The 9,950-nt window shown below is 40.3% G+C and overlaps 1 long non-coding RNA gene across 1 annotated transcript in view; it reads left to right on the plus strand.

Annotated features, from left to right (window-relative positions):
* Positions 1-216: 216 nt before the first annotated feature.
* Positions 217-9,950, plus strand: part of LOC117959299 — a 9,990-nt gene continuing 256 nt past the window's right edge. Inside the window, exons 1-2 of the long non-coding RNA XR_004659913.1 lie at positions 217-228; positions 4,268-4,271. This is a non-coding gene — a long non-coding RNA (uncharacterized LOC117959299). The remainder of the gene's footprint in view (positions 229-4,267; positions 4,272-9,950) is intronic.

Genomic DNA, 9,950 nt, shown 5'->3' on the forward strand with positions numbered 1-9,950 from the left:
GCTTCCCTTTAAGAAATCTGACCATGAAAGGATGAAATTCACAGACGACTACTAGCCTGTGATGTTATACGTGCACCACTCCACAGCAATCGTCACCTGAGCTCTCAATGTGTCTGTGTAAGCTGAGGTAATTATTAAGAAAGGTTACACTATGTGAAGGTAAGGTAACAGAGTGGAAGGTAATAGTGTGCACCTGAGGTGGCTCAGGTGATGTGTTTTCTGGTGTGTGTTTCACCTGTCTGGCCATGTACCTGAGAAGCAAGTGAAAGTCAGACGTGTGTGTGTGTGTGTGTCTTTTCTGTTGTTGTAACCCAAACCAAGATGGCATCTAATAAGATTAATTTAATTAAGAGGTAAAAAAAATCCAGCCTTGAAGAAATTAGTGGCAGTACGTTCAGAGAAAGTAAACCAAAGCAAAACAAACAATGGTATCAATAATGGGTAGAAATTGTACCAACCAAGCTGTCTTTGAATGGATAAATCAAGCTAATCAGCTAACAACAGTTAGATTTGATCTTTTTTAGCTAATTGGTGCCAGAGTGAATTCTCCCTTCCCTGCACCATTTAAAATAAGATCCCATTTCTGGTGCCTCTCAATGTCCTAGACATTTTAAATATATCTTCCCTGCTTGTTCTTTGAAACACGTCAATCTAAACTAAGGCAAATAGATGCATTGCACACCTTTCACTTTCCACAGACCTGCACGGGATGTTAGTGAGGGAGACGCAAAAATGACAGTGTAGGTACTTTATGAAATACCCTCCATATAACACTGACAGTGGTTCTCACTGTAAACATCTATTCATTAGTCTATTTTTTGACATCTATTACTTGGTCCAAATGTCTTAACAATTTTAAAAACAAGTGGAAAAAGCTGCCGTTACTGTGAGATCATTTAAACCCGTTTTTAACCGAAATCATCTTTTTACATTACATGTCATAAAGCTGACACTTTTATTTAAAGCGACTTCCAATTAAGTGCTTTAAACCTTGAAGGTGCAAACTCCAGACAACAAGCAGTAAGTGCAAGTGCATTAGCTTTAAATAAGCAAAACTATAAAGAGCCATATGAAAGTGCAGCTTGAAATAGATGGGTTTATAGCCTTGGTCGGAAGATGCGTAGGCTTTCGGGCCATCCTGATGTCAAAAGGGAGCTTATGCGACCATTTAGGAGCCAAGACAGCAAACAGTCAGGATTTTGTTGAGTGATTAATTGCCCCTCGCTGAGAGAGGCAGCAAGCAGGTTGGCTGAAGCGTAGTGGGCGGGTTGGGGTATATGGTTTGACCATGTCCTGGATGTAAGCTGGGGCTCACCGAGTTTTTTCTAGATATAGGAAGCATAGAAACTGAAAGCTGCTTCCCCCTGTTTGGTTCTGACTCTGGGGACAGAAAGCAGAGATCTGGGTGGGTCATAGTGTAGTAGCAGATCCGAAATGTATTTTGGCCCTAAACCGTTTAGTGATGTAAAAACTAGCAAAAGTACTTTGGAATCAATTCTTTGAGGCACAGAAAGCCAGTGTAAGGACTTGAAAATTGGAGTGATGTGATCCACTCTCTTGGTCTTAGTGAGGACTCGAGCAACAGCGTTCTGAATCAGCTGCAGCTGTCTGATTGATTTTTTAGAGTTGTCAATTGTTTTCGCCAGGTTCCAAGAGAGCCCTTCACTGAAAGGAAAAGGACCTCAGTCTTGTCAGGGTTGAGTTTTGGATGGTGTGTGGACATCCCCCCAAAAAAAAGTCAGCCAGACGGAGAGATGCGTGCTGCTACTTACGTTTCAGACTCTGGAAAGGGAAGAATTGGTTGGGTGTCATCTGTGTATGTGTAATAAGAAAAGCCGTGCGAGTGAATGACAGACCCTAGGGAGTTGGTGAGGAAGGGTCCCACAACTGATCCCTGAGGAACCCCAGTTTTGAGTGGTTAAGATTCTGAGGTAGTTCCTCTCCAAGTTACCCAGCATGTTCGATCTGCCAGGTAAGGTGTGAGCAAAATGAGCACAGAGCCTGAGACACCCAGATCCTGGAGAATCAAAATGAGGATCTGGTGGTTCACTGTGTGAAAGGCAGCAGAAAGGTCTAGAAGGACGGATGATGAGGGAAGAGAGAGAGGTTTTTCTAGGGATGTGAAGCTGCTCAGTGACAGCAAGGAGGACAGTTTTTGTTAGGTGGCCTGCCTAGAAGCCAGACTGGTGGGGATCAATCATCCATCTTCTTTTGAGAATGTTTTAGACTTGAGTGTCTGGCTTATTCTGTGTATTTTATATTTTTTTAAAATAGACAGAATTACTTAATATCATAGAGATTTAGTTAGATAAAGTTATTATTCAAAAGTTAAAACATGGCCATTGTAAGTGTTAAGTAAGTAATGACAGTGATTGCAGGATTCAGTCAGTTATAGCATTACTAGCAAGAGTAGTTTTAGTAGCAACATTGTGTGTAGCAGTGGTAGTAGTAAGTGGTGACAGTAATAGTAGTGGGATTAGCATTACGTAGGGTTGAAAACTATGTCACTACAAAATGAGGGACAAAAGGTGGCCTACAGCAGCAGAGTCGCTGTGGTTTTGTGTAAATATACAGTAGATTGTTTTAAGCCATTTGTCATAATGATAGACTAGCTACTACTACTAAAGGCCTAAATAGCTCTCATGTCTTGGCAACATAAGGTAGGTTTAAAAAATGTTGAGTCAAGTCATTCTCCACTCCATGGCCAACTGAAAATTCCCTGTGAAATAAAGTACAAAAGGCTTTCGTTGAATCAATACCATCTTTTTTTCTTCCCTAGTTGTACAGAAGTAACTGGCAGAAGTAACAGTGATAGTAGAATCCAATGTGGCATTAAAACAAGAACAGTAGTATTACTGTAGCAGCAGAACTGAAATGTTTTCCAACACTCAGATGTGAGCACACACAAAACCAAGGGGGAAAAGTGAAGTGTCATGTGCCCATCTTACTTTCACTCACACACACACACACACACACACACACACACACACACACACACACACACACACACACACACACACACACACACACACACACACACACACACACACACACACACACACACACACACACACACACACACACAGCGTCTGAGCTGAATTAGTTAGTCACAGCCCTCAGTCCCGGTCAGGCTAAGATCCGGTTGCCACTGTAATGGTAACACAGTCAGGTCAGACAGGTCAAATACCTGTTCAGATAACACACTGTGACCTGTTACCGTTATCTTACTGACAAAGGTAACACTCACCTCTCGCTACCTGCTGGATCTGAATACCTTCTTGTGTCCACGGGTCAACACAGGCTGCATGAAGAGCACTTAAAAGGTTAGGTTACAGATCTCACACTCCAGAAAAAACATCATGCATTGGTAAAAATGTGTAAATAAATACAAGAGATCAGTAGTTTTGATCTCATGCCCATGGCATTCATAGTTCTAATGTTACTCTAAATTAATAAGATTCTGCCCACAAATCCTGTTGCGGCTGGAGAAATTGCACATATTCAGTGGTCCACATACCATGGAATGATACCATCCAATTGATATAATACATCAATCGCTATAGTGATCCGATTTCCCTTGTGTACCTTCTTTTGTGTCAGAAATCAGGATTTTATCTACTTTTAAACTTCTCCTCGTTTTCTAAAATAATATACTTTAAACTGTACATTGTTTTTAAATTATTTTAAAATCTGCGTGCTACTTTTTTAATAAACAAATTGAAGGTCATTACCCCCCCCCCCCCCCAAAAAAAAGAAACGAAAAGATAAACCACATTGAAATCCCTGCAGGCATGTATTCTACTATTACAAATACATGATTGCACAGATTATTTTGCATCAATCTGATCATCTAATAAGTAACATCTGGTGAGGTTCTGACCGCCAACTCAAAGAGGCTTTTTCCTCTCAAGCCTTATTTGGACTCAGTGAAGCCAAATACAGTCAACTCATTCAATCACAGGATGTATCCCACACACACACACACACAAATCTACATTGTACTACAAAGAGGGACACATATTGCTATGAAAATGTATAATTTCATTATTAACATAATCTCAGAATTAGATTTTTTGCATTATAACCTGAGCTCAGACTATAAGATCACTGGGTTTGGATAATGTTTAAGTAATTGTTTTCTTGGTAAAGAGGCTTCATGTTCCATATAATACTAAAACAAAAAGACTACAAGAATGCAGTATGTTTACTGATTATTATTTTACTTCAATCCGGTCACTAAGAGTCAACGTTGGCACGTCGGACATAGAAAAGTATTTTTGTACAATATTTTGTTTTTATGATTGAGGTCATCGGTTTTATTTTATGCTCTTCATAAATCAAAAAACTAGCAGGGTAGAGCATGGTTTGTTTCTCAGTGGAATTTTCATAATCAGGTTGACAAATTTACTTGTCGCAAGAGTGAAATTGGTCATCCTGTGACAGTGTGCATTTGGCCTTAGAAACCAAAAAGAAGAAGAGTGTAGTGAGTGGGAAAGGAAGGAAAAGAAACACAAAAGAAGCGAGCAAGTCAGTTGTCCCACACTTTACACTTGATGTGGTACAGTCAAGGTTGTGTGTGTGTGTGTGTGTGTGTGTGTGTGTGTGTGTGTGTGTGTGTGTGTGTGTGTGTGTGTGTGTGTGTGTGTGTGTGTGTGTGTGTGTGTAACCTCTCAAACTCAATGACAAAAACATACGCACACATACAACATGGTAGTTAATTTCGTGGCTTGTGATTGCCAGGGTTGCTTACTGGTTGTAGAAGCCAGATCAGGGGTGTCACCTACCAGATTGACTCTGCAAGGTTCACACACACACACACACACACACACACCTACTAGCTGACACAGAAGAAGGAATATAAATGTAAAGAGAGAAAGGAAGATAGAGATAGAAGTGAAGCTATAAAGTAAAAAAAAAGTAAGGAAAAGCGAAATAAAAAGTGCATACCTTTCCCAGTCACAGACAGACACACACACACACAAACACACACGCAAAGTGAGTGACAGGGCCTTATTGCAGTTGTAAATTGAGGCTGTGAGGTGTGTGTGTTGTTCATTAAAGCAGAGTGAATCTCTATTGGTTTCATTAAGGGGCCTGACTACACCGACTACATGGTTAATCTAGACAGCTACACTCCTCCGCCCATCTCTATTTCTCGCTCTCACAAATGTACAGAAATGAACACATACCTTAAAGTACTACTATAACACACACACACACACACACACACACACAGACACACACACACACACACACACACACACACATACACACACTCTGTTATTTATTAAGCAGAGGTGGCAGGTACTGAATAAGTTGTTTTCTGGAACACTGTGTGTGTTTGTCAAGGATGTTTGTGTGTGTTTCTATCAAATGGCTTCATGTGTATATGTGCATGTCCACATGTTTGTGTACCACTGTCGATCCATATCCATTCATATGAGGAATTCACTCCACATTTTGTGTGTGCGTGCGTGCGTCCGTGCGTGCATGCGTGCGTACGATCGAGAAAGGGGACAATTGGCGTCTGTGGTTATGAGTTAAGGCTAATTTCCAGGAGGCTAAACAGAGCTGACACAGGGCTGCTCTCTGTCACTGGGAATTAGACACTAACACACACCCTGAGAGATGAGCTGGGACAGACAGACAGACAGACACACACACACACATACACACGCACGCACGCACGCACACACACATAGCATATGTAATAGTTGAACATATCTTTACAAAACCATGGGACTTAATGTGCTGCTATTACAGTCTCAACTCATTTTTTGAGGATTTTCACAAGACCTTGAAACCTGACTGCAGGAATATGCTTCCATTCCAAAAGAGCATTGGTGTCCAACAATGATACTGGCCAAAGGTGTTGAACACGGATGAAATTAGGGTAATGCGCAGAGCAGGCCAGTGAAGTTCTTTACCCCCTAACTGAGAAAACTGTTTCTTCATGGACGTTGCTTAGAGCACGGGAAAATCAATGGCACGTTGGAAAGGGACTCCCCCAAACTGTCGCCACACTGTTGTAATCACACTATCATAGAAATGAGATTTATCATAAACTGAAGAACTAAGGATTACAACCAAAATCAGGAAAACCAGCATCCGACCAAAAGGATAGTGCATCAAACTGCTTTTAACACAAACATAGACCATAAGGAAGACTCTACCATTAGGAAAAAGTGGGCATTGGCCAGGGGCCCCAAACAGCTAAAGCTGAATTTGTACAAAGAGATAAGGTGCAGCAACAGAGCATATGCAGCTAAACCATAGTCGACACCCCCTCAAACACATCAGTAGGATAAGGCTACTATGTGGAAACTGCAGGAACTGTGATTCATCAGCTTGGTTCAAGAAAGGCTCAGTAATCATCGCGATATCAACAGCAAGTAGGTCCAGTCAGCTGCTCAACACTGTACACCTGAGTACTTTATTCCTTTCTCCTAGGGTATTAATATACCGTAGTCCTTCAAATATCAAACCTTGGAGCAGGGAAGGCTTAGCAATAAGACTTCATGCAAAAAGAGATAATTGTTAACTGAAAGTGATTGTTGTTTTTTTACATGGGGAATGCAAAGGAAAATATTGTGTCAGTTTTACTCATTTCAGACGATAATGCGCTGGACACACTCTAACCAGAACACAGACGGCCCAAAATCATAGTCTACCTCGCCCTATAGTTACATATGTATAGTGGAGCCCACAAACACACGCGCAGTCACATGGACACAGGGGACAATTAAGATGTGGGAACTGTGGAGTGTTTACAAGTGTCTAGTTCTGTACTAAGAAATACAGCTTGTCTTATCTTTTCTTCTCATTGTTCCCCTCTTTCATTTTCTCACTCACACGGGACCTTTAAAAAAAAAAGAAAAAAAAAAGTCTGTAAGAAAGATGGTTTATGGAGTGTTCAGAAGTATCTGGCTGTGCAGATGGGATCGTGGCTGAACAGCGTCTGATCTCGCGGTCTCATTATTCCTGTTCAGACACTCGGCCTCAAGTGGTCTTGCTGCACTTTTAGCCAAGCCTCAAACCAATCATCTCAATCTATTGTGTGCTCTGAGGGGCCATCCTGTCACTCTCTAAAAGGCTTTGAACATGTGCAGCACCATTCACATATATCGCAACAATGATGAAGAATATGAAATAGCATCTACAGAAGTCTCTTTTGTGTGCTTAGGACCCCTCTGTCATGTGAAGATGGGGAATTGTAGTTTCTGGAATTATATAAACATATTGGACATATTTAGAATATAAAATGCAAGTAAAAGTGGTATAGCATTAACACTGAAGGACTTGTGTTGCCAGGCTGGCCTTTACAAAGCAATCCTCTAATCAATTTGTTTGGGTAACCTTCAACTTAGTGGATATTAATTGATGAAATTTGCAAAGCTGCGGCTGAATTTGAAATTATTAAATGTGGTTTAGAAGATGCGTCCTAAACCTAGCTGTCATATTCTCTGTGTCAACAGCACATGAATGTAACATTATTGGCAGAAATATAAAATGTGATTCCTTCAAGTGTTCCCACTGCACTTGTTATTGAAATGCAGCTTTAGAAAAAGTAAAGCACAGCCTGTCTGTTATTGCATTTTTAATGCATCTACAAGACTTCACACAATGCTCTGTGACCGCTTTAGGGACCTTTAAAGTATTAGGAATTTGGTAATTAGAAATGAATTCAGCATCAACTTTTCTGAAAACCAGTTTTATTTTTGACTTACTAATTTTGTCAAGGTAGTGCTGATGTATATATAAATAGGAGCCAAACAAAATAGATAGATTTATTTGTGGTGGCACACCACAATAGCAACATTGACCGCCACATTGATTTTTTTTTAACATTTAAAAATCTTTTTACCTTGCATCTGCGCACAGCGCATTGATTGGCTCAGCCTCTCCTTGTCCCCCTATCTCTCCGTTTGTGAGACTCTCTCACAAACACTTTGGGACCTGTCTGGGAAAAGCCCTGAGGCCACTTCTTCTCCATGCACGACTGCTTGACCGCAGAAAGCCTCTGGCTTTACCGTATATCTGTAGCAACAGCTTTTTACAAGTTCATCTGGAACTCCAAACCCTCTTTGTCTCTGCCGTTCTTTTTTTACATAGAGCCTAACGTTAGCTAGGATAGCTGACATTTAGCACTTGTTACAGTGGATGTTGGCATACCTTTAACAAAACCGGTTCTGTGTGAAAAAACAAGAGCAGAGAGAAACAGAATTAACTTGAATTCATGGTGAACTCATGAAAGACCGTATGCTAGATTTGTGTTTTTTTCACCAGATTAAATCATGCTTTCCTTGTCCCCACCCCTCAAAAATTCAACAGGGACAGAAATTAAATTTGAAACTGAAAAAAGTAAGAATTGCAATTGAATTTATTAAACAGCTCAAAGGATATATCTATAAGGATAGAGTCAAACCGGGAGTGTTGTCACCCAACAGTAAAATGATTGTAACCGTTCACAGCACCCAACAGAACATGTCCGGGTAAATGTAGATCCCAAGTTTGAGTCCTGCAAGAGCATCTGAGCAAGTTCCTGAACTATCTTTTTTGGTGCATGTGCAGAGTACAGATACATTAATAAATACAAATATACCCATGGAGGTTTTGCATGCATTTTAAAAAATATTGCTTTTGCTTTCTAAACACATTAGAGAGAGAGGTTGTATTGGGCTGTGGCTACTCGGAAAGAGGGATGTAAGAGTGCGTGTCTCTCTATTTGTGTATTCCCAAGGCCTGGACAGGCTATCAAGCATCTATCAAGCCTTTGTAACAATCAATATTTATAAACCCCCGAGGACCTGTGGTATGAAGCATATAAACAAGCAATGGAGTAGAGTAGGACAGACACCACACACACACACACACACACACAAACACACACACACACACACACACACCAAAGTGCATATGCAATCAAGCACAAAATATTAAAAAAAGACTTGACAGAAAATGTCATAATCACATACAGAATATTGTAATTAGTTTTTCAGAACAGCTCCCTGTGCTATTTGCTTAAAGGCAATTTATTGTGTGTGAAATCAGGTGAAACAATGACTATTGATTATCATTGCAATTCTGCATTTTATTACTGGCTTGATGATGTGATAATGGTTGAAAAATATAAAACAACTAATTTGAAGAGCTGTTTGCACATGATTACCTATGCTTTTTTAATGTCACAAATATTATTTGTTACAATTCCTGTTGGCCTAATAACCATTTAATTGATGTAAACCTACCCGTGGCAAAAGGGCTGCCACTGTGGAGCTACACCTTTATCCTGTTTTACATGAAGTTTCTAAATGTATAGTGTATCATTTACAGAATTGTGATTTATGAGAACACTCAACGACTTGTGTCTCTGGTGAACCTGGATCTTTTCTTTGAGTTCTGACCATTGACTACTGGCATGTGGAATGGTGTCAATCAACAATCTTCTGTTTTCAAACATGTCCCAACGTGAAGAAGGTTGGTGGATAACGTTATGCAGGTGGAACATTTTTATGAAAACACTCATTTGCGAAATAAAACAACATTTGCAAAAGATACCAGAGAGAGACAGCACATTTAAACTCCCAAGAGGCTAAGGCCGGCTACACACATGCTGTGAGGTGTGTCAGCGTTTTTATAACGGCTCCCATGTTAACAGGTTAGATCTTACACTCAGCCTCCATGACACGCACGTCTCAGGCGCACCTCGAACCCAAAAACAAAAAAGAAAATTTCAAATATTGCATACAGAACAAAATATACTGTAGCCTATTTTGCAGTTAATACTGCAGACATTGTCTTTGCTGTAATCAAATCAGTAGACTATATATTTATGCTTAACATGAAGTATAGAGCCCTCCCTCTGGTGTGTAAAGACCATAGACCGTTAATATAAATGGACAGAGCATGAGTGACGTCACCCATTGGTTTGTGGAGATCAGAAATGAGTC

Source organism: Etheostoma cragini, chromosome 16 (genome assembly GCF_013103735.1).
Source record: "Etheostoma cragini isolate CJK2018 chromosome 16, CSU_Ecrag_1.0, whole genome shotgun sequence".
In the NCBI taxonomy this organism is placed as follows: Eukaryota; Metazoa; Chordata; class Actinopteri; order Perciformes; family Percidae; genus Etheostoma; species Etheostoma cragini.